Raw genomic sequence first — 20,988 nt, forward strand, 5'->3', positions numbered from 1 at the left:
AATAGTCTTAGCCTGGGACTGTCATTTTCATTGTGCCAACTGGATAGAGAACATGGCAGAGCAGCCCAAAAGAAGGCTTTTAAAAATATATATTTTTTTACTGTGTTACTCAAAATAATCTGATTAATCTTTAGCCTTCTGGAGGACTTATTAATCAAAAAGTGCCAAATTTGTTATTGCTTACTCATACCCTTAACCTCAGAATCCCTATGACTTATGATTTTTTTCTTTATATTTCATAGTCAGCTATACAGATATAAACATTTTTAGGTAATTACTTCCTTTCTATGTTGTCTCATTGAAGTTCCTTCCTCCACAAAAAGCAGTAAGAGCCAGGCTAGAATTACAGTAATAGTTTTAAGTGTATGGCTACCCTGAAATTTAAGAAGAAAATAAAGGTGGCCTACAAAGCCAGACCACATGACAGAGCAATTGCAGTTTTGTTGATTTAATTAAACAACAGAATATATTGAAAGGATTAATTTTGCGTACTACAAGAGAATTTTAAAGACTTTTAGAAACATGATGCTAGATTTAGTCCTCTTTAAAGTTTGTTCTGGCCAAACAGAGTAAGTTCTGTACAATACTGTATTAAAGAAGGTTTGTTGATACCCTTAAAGATGAAAAGTGATGTACTAAAGTAACTGGAAGCTTTCTCTGTTGCAATGAATTGGCATTGCTCCATCTCAATGAAGGGGGGAACGCTAATTTACAGTAACTGAGGATCCAGCCCGCATTGTTAATCATAATTATGGACTGACTTCAGGAGGTACATTTTCCAAAGCAGTTGGGTAAGACAAGAAAATTAAGTTCAAATTATTTTCTTCTACAGGAAGTAGAAGTAATACATAAATAAATACTTGGTGTTGCAGTAGGTCTTAAAAACATATAATAGCTTTCTGGCACTGCATCATTCCCTGATATTTTTCCCTACAGCACATAATAGTAAGTTTCTGATAATAGTGCTCACAGACAGTTTTGATTATAACCACTTGTCAGGCAATGGATAACTCAGAAAATAACACTGTATTCAACTTTAAAAAATGCTGCCTGAAATACATTAATACCGTGATAATTTCTGCTAATAGAAGCCTCCAAACCCCATCCATTAGCTCTGAATCGAAATTCCTGCTTCATTTCTATCTTTCTGAGCATTTCTGCCCCCTGACCCCTCTTCCATTACTTGGTAGCAACACAGCCATTCCCAGCCATTAGCTGCGACAAAGGCCGAACCTGCAAGAAGCCTGATGACAAACTCGACATGTGCTTGAACAAACCTGGCCAGGGCTGGGGACTGGAACCCTGGCGGTGGCTCTGCTTGCCATGGGCATTGCTTTGCAAGCGCCAGGACAGGGGATGATGAGAAGCAAAGCCTGTGAAGTTCAATAAATTTGGTTTCAATAACAAGGTTTGCCTAGTTTGTGAATTTGTGGTCATCATCCTACCTGTTCCCATCTCTTCCACTCCATCCATCTGATGACCAGCAGCTCTCCCCTCCCACATGCCCCGTGTAACAGAACTGTATTCTCTCACTGATGTTTGGGATTCACTCAGAGGTGAGGGCAGGAAGGGCTAGAAGGGAAGAAAAAGCAAAAGAGTGAACAATTTGACCCCAGAGCAATCTTTCTTTGGGGGGAAAAAATTATTTCTTTTTGACAGAACAAGTAGAAATCTATTGATATTCAAGTCAGGAGTATACTTCTGTAGGGAGCTATTACATCTGATTGAGAAAATAAAATGTAACCCACATTCACAATTACTTACATAAAGGCTGCTGATCTCATTCCTTAGCTTTTCACTTTAGCATTAGTTAACCAAAACCCCAGCAAGAACACACTATTGACAATATAATCCTAAAGTATGTTTTATGTTGGTAGGCAGTAACAACTGGGAGTGCTTTTATCTATTTCTGGATTTGGGATAATGACACTCCAATGAGTGGCTAATCCAGTGTACTTATGCACATTCAAATTAAAATCACACATTTGGGGGACTTGTATCTTTTCCAGCCTACACAGGTGAGAGCCAGATGTATCTGAAACTCAGTAGAGCTCTTCCAGCCTCATCTCAACACAAAGAAAAGAATTAGGCTTTAGAAACCCCAGAGCAATGCACTGTTTTGCAGAGCAGTGAAAATATTGCAAAATATTTTCTAGGAGGAAGTATTTAAAAAAAAAATAAATTAACAATTCTTTCCTAAATGAATTACTTTTGGCCACCCTATTAGCCACCTGAAAATTTTCAAACAGCTGAGCAAGCGCCTCGTTCCAACATTGAGCAGAGTACCTGCATGCTCCTGTGTTCCCAGAAATCAAATTTGGGGTCTTCGTGCTAGGAGTGTTTAAAAGCTTGCTGAGCCAGGAAAGACAGGGAGTGCTTGGAGACTTACCTAGCCAACCACAGGTAGACAGCACAAACTGATTTGCAAATATTCTTGATCTACCCAGAGGGTGGGAGATTTCAAAGAGTTATTCTCTAAGAAAATTGAAACAAATGCAAAACCAAAAAATATTAAAATGTGTGATAAAAAAGGTCTATTTGGCCAAATGAATTATTCAGTTAGTTCACAGCAGAGTTCAGTGAGTGTCAGGACTGTACCGGGACCATAAGGGATGAACACAACCACACAAACCAGGCAATAATAACACTCCAGCAACTGCTGTGTATAAAACTGCAGCCTTAACTAGCACTAATACTTCAAGCGCTCTAATTTATCCTCTGGGGGAGGCAGCCCCCTCAAAATTTGGTTTTTAGATGTTGAAACTAGTAACTTTAATCTACATCACCAAAAATGCAGTCGCGAAATATATCAAAGCAAAAAGTGCTCAGAAGTAGAATTCTCCTCAGGGTTTCCCCTTCCCCTTGGAATTGCTCATGTATTTCAGACGTAGCTGCTTGGAAAGCTTGTATTTTCCTCTTTGTCTAGTACAGCGCTAAGCCTATCACTGGTACTTAAAATACTAAAAAATTCAAAGAAATAAGTGTTTTGTTTGTTTGCTTCCAATTAGGAGCTAACGAAATCCCAGGAACACACTTGCACATAATTTGTCACAGACGAACCGAAACTCAATGGTGTGTTTCTGCGTCTACCTTTCCTCTCTGTCTGTTCTGCTGACGCAACCAGCTCACACCTCATTCTCAGAAAGACATTAGAGCATTACTTTACTGTTTTTCCTTCTAAATTACCTGCCTGGCTACTGTCGCCATCGATCTCTTAAATCCTTGACGGAGTAATCAACCACACAGCTAATTAACGCAGGGGCTTGGAGGGAAAGAAGGAGGGAAGGATGAAATGAAAGAGGAGAGCTTTTTCCTTATTTGTCCTGGTTTTATTGCCTTTGAAAGGTGCTTTATCCATAGCATAAAGGAGATTTGTCTCTGCCTTTTTTCTTCTAAGGGATGGTTCGCCTACTACAGAAGTATTTACCAACCAGTAAAAGTGGGAGAATTTCAGGGGAATGATGAAACCCGAATGCAAAATCTAAGGAAAACAACAAATACTCCATTTTTAACGCTTACAAACTGCAGTATGTGTTTTGAATGAGTACCAACTGCAGGAGCTGACCCATATTTTCAGAAGTATTTAGAACTTACCGTGTTTTAAAATTCAGATAACTTCTTCATATTTTGATGGAACAATTTTTTTCTCCCCTTCCCTCCTCCTACTTCCCATCGCCTTCTCAGACAAGAATGACCCGTGTGACCTACAAACCCAGAATGTATCCAGATTTGTTTTTAACCAAATGCTTGAACTTAAATATTAAATTAATATTCTTATTCTTATTCTTAAACAGCACTACTCAGTTGACTTTAGTCTGAGACTAAAGATGTGAGGAAAAGGAATCCCTCACACTAAAATGCGTATTCCGAAAATACAGATCAGCATTCATGATTTAAAAAAAAAATATTAAAAAGCATATTTTTTCCCTAGTGGTGCTAAAGTGCATTGCTCCAGATCCTTCCCTCCCTAAGTCCTAAATCCTAGAATATGATGCCTGCACACTGCAGTTAATGTTGGAATATTTGCAAGCATTTTTCCATACTTCCCTGTCCAACGTTAGTAACCAATTTCTCTTAAAAATGAATGTGCTATTAAGAAAGTTAGCAATCGATTGATTATTTCCTTAATCATGGATATGCGAAAAGCATAAAGGAGTCTCTTCTTTGTGATAACTCTTATACATAAAAAGGTTTTCATTTCCTTTATTCTCAAGGAATCCTAAGTATCCTGGAACAGCTCTTTAATACATTGAGCTAACCTGGTATTGCCGCGCACATCTATATAGGTATTTACATATTACAGGGCAGGATTTTAACATTCTCGTCTACAGGGAGTTGATGAACTGAAAATGTTTAATAAGTTTTCTTTTGAAAATCTTATGGGAGACAGATATTAGCATCAGCACTATTTGTTGCTAAATGCAAATAAAATCATTCTGAGCACGGGAATTGCGCTGACCATGCTTCATGAAACAGCAAGCACAGGACTGCAGCAAGAAAGTGGCAATTAAATATTTCACACATGCCTGCGTGTCTGTTTATCTACAGCTTAACGGGTTGTGCCGTGATCATATCCAACAACAACAAAATGGTGTTGGAATGGAATTCCCAGCTAATAACTCTGGACCTATTATTAACTTGTGGAGAAATCCATGTTGCTACAAAGACTTACAGAGAAAATGCTTGAGAAGAATATGTAAGGGTCACAGACACAGTCTTCTCTCCAAGAAAATCAGCATTCAGTGGACTAAGTACTGCAAATCAAGTATCATGAAAATAATAAATTGACCATCTAGATGTACACAGGACAAAGGCAATGTCATCGATAACAGGCTTTTTAGACTGACCTCAAAACTTGTCTAACAATCCATAATTTCTGAGGCTACTTCTGAAGGAATCTTATAATTAAAAATTAATGGAAATGGTATAAAATTCCAAGAAGTTAATGAAGGAAAATCATGCCAAACTAACTCTACATTCTTCTTTTATAATGAGTTTTTAGATGCAAACTCTAATCTATACAGGCTTCAGTGAAGCATTTATTGCTTGTGGAAAATTATTTGTTTAACCTCCAGCAGCTTACAGCACAAGAAGAAAAGCTCAGAAAGATATAATGGGGAGCTGTGTTCAAAAAGGAACTGTGTAGTGATGGGAAGGCCACTAAGGAATCTCTCAAGGATGAGTCCTGGGGAAAAAGAGGAGCAGTACAGCACAAATGATGGGTATGACCTCATGAAGTTTGCTGGTGAAAAAGCTGAGAGGTGTTGTAGAGAATAAGGACATCACACTGGAAAAGCAAGAAGACTTTGAGGCTGGTTGGATGAAATCTAAAAATGCAACACACTTGGGGACTAGTAGTAACAACCTTTGCTGAATCTGCCATGGCACACAAAGAGGAGAAACAGTCGAAAAGTCACTCACACATTTCTGTAAGCCACGGATGTGGTAAGGCATTAAAAAAAAAAAAAAAAAAAAAGGTTTAGTATGCTCCTGGAATACAGTGTCATGTTAGAAATGAACATATCCTGATCCCAGTGGGAGACCTTCTGAGATACCACACACAGTTTTGATTATTTGGGAGTATGAAGAGAAGAATTCAACACGATACAGGTATGGAGGGGGTTATCAGGATGAGCAGGAAGAAAGGCAGCCAGGAAGCTGGAAAGAATTTGATCTGTTTAGACGAGCAAAAGTAAGGCTTGTTCAGGATAGCAGATTGAAGGTTGGGGCAAAGATGGATGGCTTTGTCACTGCTCTCCTGCAGCACACTACGGGAAGGGGGTGGGACAGGCTGAGTATCAGGGACAGGCAAGAATGTTGGCAAAGCTGAAAGACAACACTGGTGTAAGCATGAGCCGGTCTAAACCAGCCATACACATATGTTTAAGCAGGAAATTATGGAGGAGTGTTTAAGTGTTTAACAAGTGAGTGTCTGGAATAGGTTTTTAATATAAGCAATACGAACAACAACAACAAAAAAGCTAGCTGCATGGTGGAACTTTATAAGTTCATTAAACAAAGTCTAAAATATGTTTCTATGTGATAACAGGGAACTGGATGTGGGCACCAGGCGATGCCTTTCAATCCTATGTTCCTAGCTGGTTTTTAGTCTTTTAATTATGAATCCTATCACTATAGCCATAGCGTGTTGCAGCCTCAGGTGCAAGAATAACACTTTGATCTTTTTCTAGTAATTCCTGTGCTGAAAACGGGGTTCTGTGCTAAGCAACTATATGGAATAACTTTGGAGGTTGCCAATTTAATTTTTACTGATTTCCAACAACTGAGCCTTTTGTTTCTTGAAGTGGGAATAGCCTTTTTGTTTTATGTTTGGTGCAATACAACCCTGAACCTCGCTTGGGGATTCTTAGCATTATGCTAATATAAATAATAACAAAAAATGGCAAACAGACCCTGAAATCACAGCATGCTATAATGTTTCCTCATAAGAGGATAGAAATATATTTGTCTTTTAGATCACACGCAAACATCTAGAGGCTGAATAAAAGCAAAGACCAGCTACATTTTCCAAATGCAAATGTGTATGTACCCATCTGCTTGTGTTAGTCATGGGTAGGTACAGCAATGGTGTCAAAGTAGTTCAGTCCTGCTAGCTGAGCCTATTTGCAATATTATTGGCAATGGGAAATTATCAGATTTTATAGTTCAGCTAGAATTAGAGAAATAGTTTGAGTTAATTTTCCCCTCAATATTGTAGCACCATCTCCTGAAACCATACATTTACCGATAAGGCAGAGCTACCAAGGTTAGCACTGCAGGGCTAACAGGAGAACAAGACAGGCTCTGTTATATCTTTGTACACCATCAGCTAAGTTACCTCCTAAATTTTCTTTACAAGACCTTTATCTCCAGCAATGAGGCATGCAGGAAAAAGAATGGTTGATCAGCAACTGCAAACTTGATTTTGTGGATCTAAAGGGCTGCAGAATGCACTTTTGACCTGGATACCATTTCCTGCAAAGGGAACTCCTATAAACCTGCTCCTGCTGTGTCATGCCTTGCAGCAGCATTTTTTTTTTCCACTTTGGTACTGAACTCACGGCAGGAAAATATGACAGAAGCATTTAATTTCATAAAGCTGATATGGTAGACAACGTTCACTTAACATCAATTAGCTTTTATTAGAGCTGATAATTTGGACCAAGGCTATGTGCAATTGACATTCAGAGCTGGGTCCAGACATGATATGGACAGAGGGGGATGCCTCCACAGCTGCGCTGCTCCTCCTCCATCACTTAATGATGCCTGCGTTGAACTAGGTTGCAGGCCCTCAGGACATCTGCTCCGGATGCCAGGAATTACAAAAATGTGCTAAAACCTGGTTTGAAAAGCATTCTCTCTTCGTATAAATTTTCTTGTAATTCTCAGTGCAAACGGAGTTTTTTTCTTTAACTGCCTGGCTGTTACGGCACTACTGAACTGGAATCTTCAGGTTTGACGAGTATGTTTATTTGTTCCCTTTCAAGTGTTGAGCCCAACAGTGATATTATGCAGACATATATTATTAATGATAAACTATTCTGTCCATTTTAAGGCTTGTTTTCACTTAGCTGGAAGTCAGTAAATGCAGCACAGGAACCAGAATTTGAAGGTTTAGGCATCAAAATGATATGGGACATTGGTTTTATTTTCTTGCTCTTAAAGCTCATAGGTGACCTGAAAGAAGTCATGAAAAGAGTTGTAAAGGCAGTCAATTAACTTTGGGCTGTTTAGCTCTTAGAAAAGAGTTGCAGCACCTCATCTTACTGCACTGAAAAGAAATGGATACTCAGCATATGCCAGCCATTACCTAGAAGGAAGCTATTTAAATTAGCCAATAGAACAATAAAAAAAGACAAGAATGAATCCTAAATCTCACCTTCCCCTGGGCTTAAATATTGGCCTAGGACAAAATACCTATGTCCATGCAGAATTTGCAGTCTGGAACTCTCCTGGTACCATCAAACAATCACTTGATAAATCATCAGTCTTTAGAAGAGGGGTCAAGACCAAGTCATCTCTTTTTCAGGTCAATGCCTTAACCCCAGGTCAGGACACCACTCTCTCGTTTGTGCACAGACAAAGAGGCATACTGGCACGGCATGCAACATTTAACTGAGTGACAAGGGGACTAACCTGGAAGTGCAGGAGACGTGGGTTTTGAATTCCCTCCTGCAGCAGAGTGCAGAGAAATTGGGTCTCCACATCGTTAGCCAGTGCTCAGAAAGCAGTGGCTGGTGGAGTGGGAGACATAAAAGCTGTCAGAAGCACAATCCCACAGAGCTCGTGAGCTCAAACAGGGGTCTCCACTGAGAGGCAGAGAAATGGGGTCAGCAGCTTCCATCAAAGCCTCCTTCTGCTCTGGCTGTAGAGCAGCCAGATTAGGCACAGAGCACCAAGCAGGAGCTCACAGCAGCTCCATCATTCATCTATGTTCCTGCCTGCCTTGAATTCCTCTTTCTGCCAGCATTTCTCCAGAAATCCCCAATTTCCTATTCCTCTTTCTCCTTTCTCAGGTACTTCCGTTGTGGAAGACAGGCAGATGTATGTGAAACATTGAAGAAAACCTCTTCTGTTGGACTACCGGGCAAGAACCTGTATCCTGAGACCTGTGTCCTCCGGCCTCATTTCTAATGAAACCAGACAGTGGCTCCACATCTTCTGGAGAGGTTGTCCCAGGCAGGAATCTGCTCAGAGGAACGTCAGCATGGGACAAGCAAAGCTGCCAAACCTTGCTAAGACAGACAGTTCTGGCCACCAGCAGAAACAGAATGGGAAACATCACTGCCAAAACCATGGCAATTACAAGCGTTAGGCCTGCAGTTCTCACAGCGCTGCCAGGATCTAAGCACTTGTATTTTACCTCCATGTCCTAAAGCACTGGGGGAGTTGTGTTTGAATTTCAAATTTCCCTTTAATTTTCCTCGCCATGCCAAGGTGGCCTAAGGACGAATCCATTAACGCGTGTGATATGCAGGTATACTTACAGTGCCGGCGTTATGTAAGCAGGTAGATATCATCAATAATTAAAGGCTCCGTGGGTAAACAAGACCTGGCCATTTCCTCATTCTAGCTTCCCAGGTTTTCAGTGCAAGTCACACACCCTACGTGCTCTTCTTGGGAATAATTCCAAGGGATGACGTGCTTCCAAACTTCCCTTCTGTCTGCAGAAGGTTGCGTGAGCCTCTCTTGCATATTCCTCGTAAGACAACCTAGAGGAATTATGAAATTAAAACAGGAATTAGTGAGGGGGGATCAATCTCCCTGTCATATTAGTGACAGTCTGAACAAGATGTAATACAATTGTTTCTCTTGCTTAAAGGTTTCTTTCTGTCTACAGCAAGAGGAGAGTGGGCAAAGAGCTCTTTAGTTCTTTGGGAATCAAATAATCACACCTTAATGCAATAATCAGTACGATAAAAACTCCACAGTGGACTATTAATTTTTTCACACTGATATCCTGAATTTCAGAGAAGAAGGATACTTTTAAAGAGAGAGGAAATTAAATGCCTACTTAAAAAAAAAAATCAAGAAAATGCTACACATTTATTACTAAAGACAGTTTAACAAAAATTCTCAGTCCTTTAAGGGGTAAATGCTAACATACAAACTTAGTTCACCTGAACATGAACAGTAGATACTGATCAAGATTTCTCTGAAGTGAAGTTTAAATAGTCAATGAAGTTCCAAATTCGTATGGCTGTGCTGCCAGAAGAAGCCACCATGGCTTTCTGTGATACTTCTGCTGTCAGACAGGGTCTTTCCCTTTTCCCCCGTGCAGCAAGCCACTGATCTTCAGTGTCTGGTGAAAGACGTGACGTGATCCAGCACAGAGCCATTGTCTGACACCAGCTGAGAACCAGCTGCTTTACGCCTCTGCACTGCATCCAGCAACAAGATGCATCATGAAGATGTAATTGGCAATTACAAGGTCACATTAAATGCTATGTAGTGAGCTATTTAAATACATCGGGAACAGGTAAAACAGATGCAACAAATAAAAAAACTGTATCAGGTAAAAGGCCATCTTCATGCATAAGTAATGAGGGAAAAATATCACAAATCAGCTTGTTCTATTGGATCACATTGAAATTTCAGTAGAGTTTCAGTAATGTGGAAGAACAAATGAAAGGCAGAGCAAAGAAAGGAGCCGTGCTTGGAGAATTATTCCTTGCTGACACAGGGTGAGCTTACTGTGGCTCAATGGCAAACATAAAAGCATGATCAAGACCAAAAGAAACTCTGATTAATATGCTCCTACTTCTGTCGGAGATGCAGGTTTTTTGAGATGATATAGCTAAGGAACATTGTCACTTACTTTGAGAAAAAATAGACAATAGATGTATGTTGGAGTTGCAGACAGAATGACTTTGTAAATGTGGACAGCAGACTGTACTCTGTCTTTTCATGCTGTCATGTTTCTTTGTTGATGTCTCTGTTTTAAGATCAGCTTGCTCCATGCATCACCAATTGTCTTTTGTTTTCTCACAGCAGGGAAAGCTCAGTTAATCCATATGTCACCACGAAAAATTCAGGCTTCTCTTTGATAGGAACCAAGCATGACAGCAATCTATTGAAAAGGTGTTTTGGACTATCATTTCTTCCAAGCTAATTTATTGACTGGATGGCTTTCAAAAATAATAGGTCTGTTCCCCAAGATAATGAGCTGAGATGTGACTCAGGAAGGCCATGTGAGCACACAGATAGACTAATTATGAGAAATAAACTAATAATAAACTATCCGTCTGTAGAAAATGGTGTCTGCTGTGATATATCAGCCCAAACTTCAGAGAACATGAATGTTTCCACTCGTTCCCTGGTGCAATGATTTTGTTTTACAAGCCTTAGACATGTAAAACAAATTTCTAACTATTCAGCCTCTGACAGATTAGGATGCTAAGAAAGTACCTGATCTTTGGAGGTGACAGTTTTGCTGAGCAACTACAGTTATAGAGCACTGTGGTCCTCTGGGGCAGATGCTATCCCATTAGTATTTAGTTAGGGTGCCAGAATCCACGGATTTATAAATCAGAGCTGACAAAGTTAAGCATCCATGCAAATAAAAGACCTTTAACACACCCCACTGAACAACTTCTCCCAGTATATTTCACTTGAAGTATATATACCACGGTGCAACTACATAAACTATGCATCTTTCCTGCTGTGTTTGTGGAATAATGTTAACAATTCTAAAGAAACAGTTTCTGTTCCCATTTCTAGGACAGATGATGGACAAGACACAGCCACATTTCAACTGCAGAAAAAGCATGCTAAAGAAATGTGACATTCTTAAGAATAGTGAATTACCTGAACACACACACACACAAAAAAAAATCTAACAATCTAAATGTCTGTAATCTTATCTTCCAGAAAAGACAACTATGTCCAACTTCTGCTGAAGCTGTAAGAAAGACTGTCACCTCCTAGGCCAGCCCATTTTTAACTCCTGGTCTCCAGAAGAAATTGTCATAATGCACAGAGCTTTCCTGGCATGTTTACAACATACCAGGAAATGAGTACACCAAAAAAAACCTTCATCATGTTTGCCTCCCATTAGGAATAAACCCAACAGGACTTTTTATGATTACTGGCTACCTATGCTCACTCTGGAGTAATCAGCAATAAAACCAGCTGAACACCAGAAAACCCTGGGCCATTGTGTGTTTACGATTCTTTTAAAGCTGGCACTTTAAAGGCTGACCCTGAATCATCCTGACCTTAACTTAGGTGCTGAAATGTCTATGCTTTATGTTATCAAGGAAAGAAACTGCTGCTTTCAAATGTTCTTGACCTTGTTCAGCACATTCCTCGTGCCTTAACTGATTTGCTTTTAGTTGCTAATAAAGCACAGTCAATGAGTTTAGAGATGACAAATGGAAGCTGCAGAAGTTGCATTCCAGGAGCATTTGTAATTTCTTCTAACAATTAAGAGTTCCCTTCTAGCACTGTGAACTCCAGATTGCTGTGGATGCTCTGTCTTTTGCTTATATTTCTATGAATTATTATGTGATTTCTACAAACACACTCCAGCATATTGTACTTACATCAACACTTATTAATGCTTAGCAAAACTTTTGACAAATATGGTCTGTTCTGGGTATGCACAAACACTGAAAATAATATTGAGCTACAGAGTCATCATTATTTTCTAAGCCCTATTTTCTCTTTAGCACAACAGATGTCCTTTGAAAATAAAAATATGTTTCCAATGCTTTTAAAATTATGAGGATTTTTCTTCCATAAACGTTTCCCTTAAAAGCTGCTCCTGAGAAGAGTGACCAAAAGCCCAGTTTGGAGCTGCCCCGGTGAGTCCCTGTGTACACAGACTTCCATTTTCCTCTCCAGTTTGAGCAGTTCTAGTAAACGTGGGACTGTGCAGTAGTAAAATGTCTCTGTTCAGCAGAAATGCACAGATGCATTTTTATTTGTGAAATAAAACCTGGATTTTAAGGGGTGAAATTCTGAGACGTAAATAATCCTGTTGTGCCACAGCAACCCTCTTACAATAGGTTTAAAACCAATTTGCCATAAATATTTGTGTGCAAGCCAAAAAAAGCAGTCCAAGTATACAAAATTGATACCTAGTAGGTCAGTTCTAACTAGTGCAGGTCAGACAATTACCTGTTGGTTTCAATTAAGCTTCGCAAAACACCCCCGTGTCAGAAAGAAAAATAATGAGGCAACATAAACCATAGCGAGTGCTTCACTTACAGTGCCAACTTTGGGCTGTGTGAATCAAGTTTGCACTGAAAACAAGCAACTCACCAGCACGCTAAGAATAGTAGATCAATGAAAAGCAGGATGAAGACCTGAGGTAGGGAATTAGAAAGTCTTATGAGACTTGCCAGAGACAGCCCAGTTTCCACCAGCTGGGGACAAGAGCTTCACGACTTGCTTTCACTGAAGTTCCATGGTAACAAACAGAGGCTGTTATCATCCCACTTGGCACTTCTTTAGCATGTTCATCCTGGCAATCTCAAAAACATTTTACAACCCTTTGGCAAAGGCTGCCTTAAAGTTCTGGAAAAGTTTCCTGAGTCTTATTAGTAAATTATGGACAGGGAAAAAAAAAATCAATAAAAAATAATAGCATTCAAGTATTGTATTAATATCTAGGGATAGCCACAGCGATGAGTTAAATTGTGAAAAAACACATTGTGATAAAATCTTTAAAGTATAAATAAACATATGGGAAGAAGAGAATGACCACACTAATTTACAGAGAGGAAAAAGGCATTTGTGTAGCATGTCCGAAGTAAAGCAGAAGCAGAGACAAGATGCTTGGAGCAGAGAGAAGATGCTCAGAGCAGGTATCTTGAGGCTTGTGCCAGTGTCCTATAAGGTGTTTTTTTGTTTGGTTGGTTTTTGTTTGTTTGTTTGTTTGTTTTCAGGTAGTAAAGGGCATGCAACTGAGACATGAAGGTGTATCAGCTGATGGAAATTGTAGATGAACATTAACATACAGCTATAGTTTCTTATTTAGTGACATAGCGAACGTCTTTGAACTCTGTGATGAAATCTCCACCAACTGGGGAAGGATTTTATTTTATTTTCTCTATTTACTATTCTTCATCTTTTTATTGGCTCTGAAATACTACAGAGGACATGAGCACAGGTGGCCCCAGCCAGCTTTTATTTCTTTTGGACAGAATCCACTCTCAAGCCAAGTGGAAGAGGAGTGTCGATACAGTATTTACAGTATTTGTAGAGGGTGAAATGCTGTTGCTTCAGGTAGCGAACCTCTTCAGTCACACTGCCCAAGCAAAGTGCCAGAATCTGCCCAATGCAGATAATAAGATCCAAACAAACAAAAATCCTGTTTTATTTAAGCGTGTCCCAAGCGGTCACACCCTGAAGACGGTATGCCTTGGCGACAGCGCACCTATTAATCCATCTCCAAACACACAAGCCAGCTCAAGCCAGTAGAAACCAGAAGTACTTTTAAAACCAGAATTTTTACTGAAGCTGTGAGAAACAGACCAGGCCAGAATAAAAGCCCAAACGTATTACAGGACCTTGCAGCTCCTTTCCCAAGAGCTGGCAAACATTTCTTATACCCCTGGTATAAGAAATATACCGCACGGTGCAGAGGGGAACAAAGCCAACCACGGTGGCTCCATGCAGCCAGCAGGACCCATTCAGCTACAGCTCTGTAGGAAACCTCCCCCAAGCCAGGGGTGGGTTGATGAGTGCTGGCTTTCCACTGGTTTTCTGCTCTTGTTTTCAGGAACTTTGAATGTTTGGGGTTTATTTCAATCTCTGTAGTCACCTCGTGGAAGGGCAATGGGAATTAAGTCTGCAATCTTAACCTGAGTGCTTTAGCTCTCAGAGGACTTAAGTACTGCAAGGGAAAAGGGAGACAAAGATAAAGCCGAAGCACACCTGGCTCAGTTCAACCACTCCCTGAGGCACACACAGCCAGTGTTAGTGCCTATCACAACCAAGGCACAGGGAAGTCAGGGGATTTTATAAGCATCAGTGACTTGGTGCCATCTGGTGGACAGACACTGGAGGCCTAGGGCATCATCTGCAGCAAGGTTACTGAACACTTTCTCCCTGAACTAGAGTTTGTGCTTAAAGGACATCTGTGTTGTTTGTCTCCGCTTCTTCTGTAGCCCACAGGAACAACACCCAAGGCCCCCAGCTTGTGCGAAGGTCTGAGACATCGCTGAGTGAATGGTCACACAAAGCAGCGTTTTGCTTGACCCTCGCAGAACATTCCTCACGGCGATAAATGAAAGCAGAACACACGCTATTTCTGTTGAGGAATCACAGAGAAATTTTAAACAGTCAGAGTTAAAGATCTAACAATACTGAAGGAGAAGAAAGGAGATGAAGGAGGAATCTTGTGCTGGCTCCAGCTCAGAGGCCTGAAGGGCAGGAATCAGAGCTAAGGGCAAACACCTCCTGTCAGAGAGCAGCACCACGGATCAGAGCAGTTCCTACCGTAGTGCCCAGGGATGCTCTGCTTCTGCTGATAAATTCAATGTCATCCACATACTGTATTGAATAAACATGACATAAAAATTAATATTTGAACCACACCTGAGGGTCTGAAGAGCAACCAACCCATCGTGACAGCATACATAGCTAATAGAAAGTAGGATTGTACCATGCTAATTGGGAGCCAGAACATTTCAGCACTTTACCACCAGGCTGTACTTGTAAGAAATATTTCTGTCACTATATATTCTCATTACAAGGTGTTAAAATTGGCTAACAAATATACTGCTCCGTTTTAATGCATTACATGGCTGTACTTTAGCGAGTGTTTCTTGTCTCATTAAAACATTTTCTCACAGGCACAACATCGCGGGTGCAGTGGCTTTGCATACAGAGGCCTCCATTCACTGCCACGTCTTGAAACATGAAGTCACATTTTGTTGGAAACCCTCAAGAAGGATTACTTACTCACCTCAAAGCAGTCATTATACAGCATCTGAGAGGTCACTAAGAACCCAACTTTTATTTATTATTATTATTATTATTATTATTATTTATTTATTTATTTGTTTCTGCAAACACTGCCATAAGTATATTTATATGTGTCATTTACTTTTGTGGTGCTTATTGTCATGAAGAGATGATGTTACAGGCTATACACCTCTCGGTCCAGGTGGATGAAAAGGCATGGGAAAGCTCCTTGCTGATGTATCTGAAGCATGCAATAAGGCCCTACATAGGTGGCATTTCTCCAGACTGTGTTCTAGAAGGAACATAGGAAATAAGACACTGGGAAAGCTGGAGAAGGATACTTTTGGGGTGTTCTCCCTGTTAAAAAACTTACGAAGAAACTTGGTATCAGCAGTTAGCCTGTTTGCCTCTCCTTTTGTCTCCTCCATCATCCGTGTCTTTTCAGTAGGATCAACATTATAGCCCTCTGCTAGACAGACTCTAGTGATGGAGACATACAAGTTAAATCTCTTTATGCCCATTTACGATGCCCACAATGAAGTGGTCATACCCTTTATTTTGTAATCCCTTTTCCAAGTTGGGTTCAACAACAGGACCTTGGTCTCAGGGGTCAATACGGCCTCTAAGTCAGCTTAAACTTCAAGGCAGAAGGTATTTATAAGCTATTGTGCAGAGAAGCAGTATATCCAGAGTATAACATCAGAAAATATTTTTGCCATACTCAAATCTTTAGGTACAACGGAAAACAACTTAAATTGGCAGGAGTACATTCCTAATGGGTAGTTTCTGTAAAAACAGCTTATTATTTGAAGTGAGAAACTCTCCTCCTGCCTGCAAAACTGGAGATTTACAGTACAATTCCCATCTGGCTTCGGATGACATCAAGACTTTTCAAGCTGGTCTCCAAAACAGTCAGAAGCCCAGGAGTTAGGACACCAACAAAGCGTGCAGATGCCAGCAGTGAATCCTCTCTTGCCCTGATCCAAAGAGGGCTCTGTAGCCTGCACCTCCCACCTCTCAGGTAATTTTTGTCTGTACATCATGCTGCTGACTGACAAGGCTTATCCCTCCATCTCAGGAACAGAGCTTTGACAGATGTGCTCTTTTGAATGCTCTTTTTTATTTTTTTTCTGCATATGAGGAGATCTTTATGTCAAAAGCAGCTCAGATAACAAAGCCCTAACAGTCTGTGATTGAGCGTAGAGGCTAATTTACTCTTGTTTTTAAAGGCAGGATCCCAGTCAATGTTTCTTGTAGTCAAGGAGAATTTGAATTCAAAGGAATTTAACTTGTGTCCCAACAAAGCACTATGGCACAGAAACAGGACAGAAAACTTGGATGTATGTTCTGGATCTCTTTTATAAACAGAGGGTCTGGGGCTCTGGCAGTACTGAAAAGATTTCCAGTGATTTCAAGGCATACGATCAGATCTCTTGGGTGAAGTTTCCTACTCTACAGGACTGCTATACGTTTAATTGCATGATTTCCTTTGTGAGTAAAAAATAAAAAACTATTATCATCAGTCTGTGGCTTTGCAGTCTTGACATAAAATCTGGGCAAGCACCAACCAATTGGAATACACTCTGCAGGTTTTTAAATGCTTGCATCACAAAGTTTTGATGAGTGATGACAGCTTTGGCACCTTCAAAAGTGTTTATTAGTACCAGAAGAAATTCTGCTTTAAATAAAAATATGGGGCACTTACAGGTTTATCTTCCGAAGGTGCTCTACGTGTGCCTTCGGAGGTAAATGATGTCTATGTGTTTTTTTCTTTACTGCTTCTCATTCAACTAAGTGCCATTTCTTCCATGTCTTCCTTTTTAGGGCAGCCAAAGATCTCACTCCGCAGCAAGGTGTCCGTGTGTCCAGCTGTGCTTTGGTCCTCCAACAGCACCAAGCATAACAACCTGCAGATGCTGTAGCTTTTGAATGTGCTCATGTAGTCACACACAGCACTCTACAACCCTCTGAAGTTTACAGGTCAATATTCATAAAGCTGGAACTTTGTGGGAGTACTAGCTTGCCTGAGAGGTAGTTAATAACCCAAACATCAACTTTAAGCAAATTCTGCTCTTTTGGGACAACTGTTTTCCCCAAAAGTGACATTACAGGGTGTCATCCAGCTTCTGTGAACCCTGAAGTTATCAGTTGTGTGTAGCATCACACACAAATTAGATAACATAATATATTTGCCTGGGTTTCCACTCAGAGTAGAAATTAATTTTCCATGAAAAAAAAAATATTTGTTTCAGGCCAGTCCATGTACATTTGATGTTTATAAAAAAATATTTGCATATTTGGATGTAAGTGATGGATAAGGAGAATGGGCGATCCTGACTAATCCTGAGGCTTCATGTCTTCAGAAAATAATATAAAACCTACCTCTTGAACCAGTCTCAGTATTTGTGCTGAAGCACATGAACACAGAGCCCTAAAACACAGAGTACACAGACCCAAGGAAAAAAGGACAGAAAGTTCAGTAAGCCCACTGTGAAACACCTTTCCAAATACCATTGTGATAAATGTAAAAATTCCCTGTTTTCAGGATGAACAAATTAAGGAGGGGTAAGAAACTTACAATGTGACCTAGTCTATGGTTACCATAATCTACTAACCAAACTTCATTTATATTTCCCAAAGCAAAGACAATCCTCTTCACTCGAAATAGCAAAAGTGAAAAAGTAAGAGCCTGACTTCAAAAGCTCTTCAACTCAGTAACAGCAGATCAAGTGTATTTTAATTAGAAAAAGATTCAGACTGCATAATACAGGTCTAGCTCTGGACCTAAACTGTTCCAAATTGCAGCTTGGCTGTCATGTTTCAGCTGGGGCCTCTTACTTTTACTATGGAAATAAAGATGAAAAAATTCTCCAGTGTAACATTGGTGTGAGTCCAAATTGACAATAAAATTACTGGAGTTTCTTGGGATTTATTCTAACAGGAAGTTTTATCTCTGCCTATCAGCATTAGTCATGCATTAGGTTGTAAGTCAAGTCAAAACAAAGGAATCATGTATTGAATTGTGAAGTCAAAAGAAAGAAAAGGCAAAATCTGAAGTTTGCGATATTCAACAATCTGATGTTGAATATAACAGAACCAGTATGTCACCCCAGAAAGCTATCCAAAGGAATTCTAGTCTTTGTTTTATGTACATAATACACATCTCAGAGTATGCTCCTCTTCTGAGAGGTGAAGATCGTTGTTAGATATGCGTGCATATTTGATTTGATTAGGAATCACACTTTATATCAACCATTCTTAGGGGTATGAGGTCAGGAATTATTTCACTTGTTACTTTCAGATTTGGATTTCAGATTTCTGCTGTCTGGAAGTGGAGAAATACATCAGCTTCCTGAGAGCACGTTCATTCTGCATGTACTGTATGAATGCTAAAGCCATGTCGCGTCGTTGCAACAGCCCCCTCCCTTCTTTGAAGCACTTTTCAGATAAAACCAGTTAATTCTAAGCAAGCAGGAAGTTAACCTGAGTCACTGCAGAAAGCTGACCATAATGAAATATTATTTTACCAAAATCTGGCAATTCCCTCTCCTCATTGCTGATGTTTGATTGCTAAAATATCAAATGACATTTTTTGATTTCCAGTTGCTTTGGATATTTAACCCCTTGGAGCAAAACAGCTCTGCTCCAGATGTACTTTAATCTTCCTCACTGTTTCTGCCAAATTTCTGTTTTCTGTTTTCCATTTGCTTTGTGCTCTCATCACAAGCAATGTGTCTGTGTCACTTCCTCCCTGAATGCTTAAGCTTTTTCTTCAGTCATGCAATATGTAAGAAGAAAAGCCAAAACAAGAATCCGAGCTCTTTATGGTGGCTATTTTTAAACACAGGAACTTCTGTGGGGCTCAGTTTGAAAGGGAGATTCCTTTTGAAGAGCAGATAATAAACAACAGCAAGCTAGAAATAACATGCGTGTAAAACCTCATGTGCCCAGGGCAGCACAGAGATAGGAAGCTCCTTCCATCCCACTTTGCTCTTCCTAGGACCTGTAAAAATTGCCACCCCCTCTAATTTACAGGGCACCTTCTGGAGGGACCATCAGTTCCTCGGTCTGCTGGCAGCAACATATTGTAGTTCTGAACCTTCACCCGGAGACAAGGTTAGGATCTCATGTTTAAAATAGGATGAGTAGAAAATAGCCAGAATGTTTTCCCAGAATACTAGGATATTCTACTATAAAACTGCATGAGAAACCTAGAGAAGACAAGCGCTGTCCCTGGGTTTCTGCCAAGGATATAAATGCATTCCAGCCAAGAACTTTTGCTGTATTAAACGGTGCCATGGCACCAGGCAGCATGCTGGGGTGCAATGATGGCTATACTGCTGCAAGGGGATTCCACTTCAGAGAGTGGACGTCAGTAGAGAAACCACTGATGCTGCTTAACACCCTGTTCCTGCTCACACTCCTGCTTCACTACCAGTTTTCTATTACTTTTGCATAAACAAATAGTTCCGATAGAAGTTTATCTTTAAAAGTTTGGTATTTTACCATTGACTGTGACAACTAAAGGCAGCTCTTCCTGTTTTCCCCGTATTTACAAAGTATTTCCATGCTATTAGATGCAAGTTGATACCTCATTCCAGACTTTCCCTCACTGCTCTACCCAGCCACCTATCTGTGTGAACTTCCAGGAATGCAATATCTGAGATTATTATCCCATGATAAACTTGCTGCAATCAGCCCGTGAATTGCAAGGCTTTAGGGAGAACTACACAGAAACACCCCCCCTGAGCTGAGTACAGCGTCCTCATTTCATGAGAAAAGCAAATGAAAAATAAAAAAGTCTCACAGTGGGCTGGTCTTGATGCTTCTTAGAAGCTGTCCATCATCATGGCCAGGGCATCAGAAGGTCTGATAACATAAATGAGTAGATTTTACTCTGAAGGCTCATTATTGATTAGGCAGTAATTTCATATAATAGCAGCCACAGCACTTCTTCATTCACCGTGTAAATGCACTGCGTAAATGCTTGTAAAACTTTATGAGCTCCATTGCCCCAAAGCACTTACAGGCAGATTATGATTAATAAATCACACACATGCACACCAGCCCGTGTCTCTGGCTGACGACACGGAGCTGTACATTCACTGGGCTGCATCACAAGGAGCTCCTCTTCACTGTGAGGAGCTCTTTTGTCAGCTAACTCGAAAAGACACAAGTCCCCTCACAGCTGAGCTCTATCAGACTTTTAATTAACTTTACTTCTTTCCCCCACACATGGCCCGCCAGCTGTTGCCTTCATCTCACTCGCTCCCTGCCTCGCTTATTGATGCTGCTCAGCACCCAGATCCTCACCAATGATGCCTTTATTTCGTGGCCTGACACCTCTGTGGCTTTTTTAGGGTGCAAAGCAGCAGCCTGGCTTCCTGCTGAACCTTCTGAGAGCCCCCACTAGGTGGCACCGAGTCTCTGGGATTCTTCTCTCTGCCCGCAGATTTATTTCCCTCGCTTTGCTCCAGGTCTCTCCTTTTTTTTTGCAGCATTTCCAGCCCCTGAGCTCACCGGTTTTAATAACCTCAAAAACAAACAGCTCCTGGGATCTTTTTTCCTGAGCTT

The 20,988-nt window shown here is 40.4% G+C and overlaps 1 long non-coding RNA gene across 3 annotated transcripts; it reads right to left on the reverse strand.

The window, feature by feature from the left end:
- Positions 1-500: 500 nt before the first annotated feature.
- Positions 501-20,576, reverse strand: LOC311441680. Of its 3 annotated transcripts, XR_014696148.1 has the most exons (5): positions 20,442-20,576; positions 20,222-20,283; positions 8,988-9,212; positions 1,446-1,572; positions 501-1,373 (listed from the first exon to the last, which is right to left on the reverse strand). It is a non-coding gene; the product is annotated as an uncharacterized lncRNA (long non-coding RNA). The 3 variants fall into 3 exon arrangements; XR_014696149.1 differs by lacking the exons at positions 501-1,373; positions 1,446-1,572 and adding an exon at positions 7,232-7,677; XR_014696150.1 differs by lacking the exons at positions 501-1,373; positions 1,446-1,572; positions 8,988-9,212 and adding an exon at positions 13,607-14,758.
- Positions 20,577-20,988: the final 412 nt, after the last annotated feature.

This window comes from Aythya ferina (assembly GCF_964211825.1).
Source record: "Aythya ferina genome assembly, chromosome: 9".
Taxonomy (NCBI): Eukaryota; Metazoa; Chordata; class Aves; order Anseriformes; family Anatidae; genus Aythya; species Aythya ferina.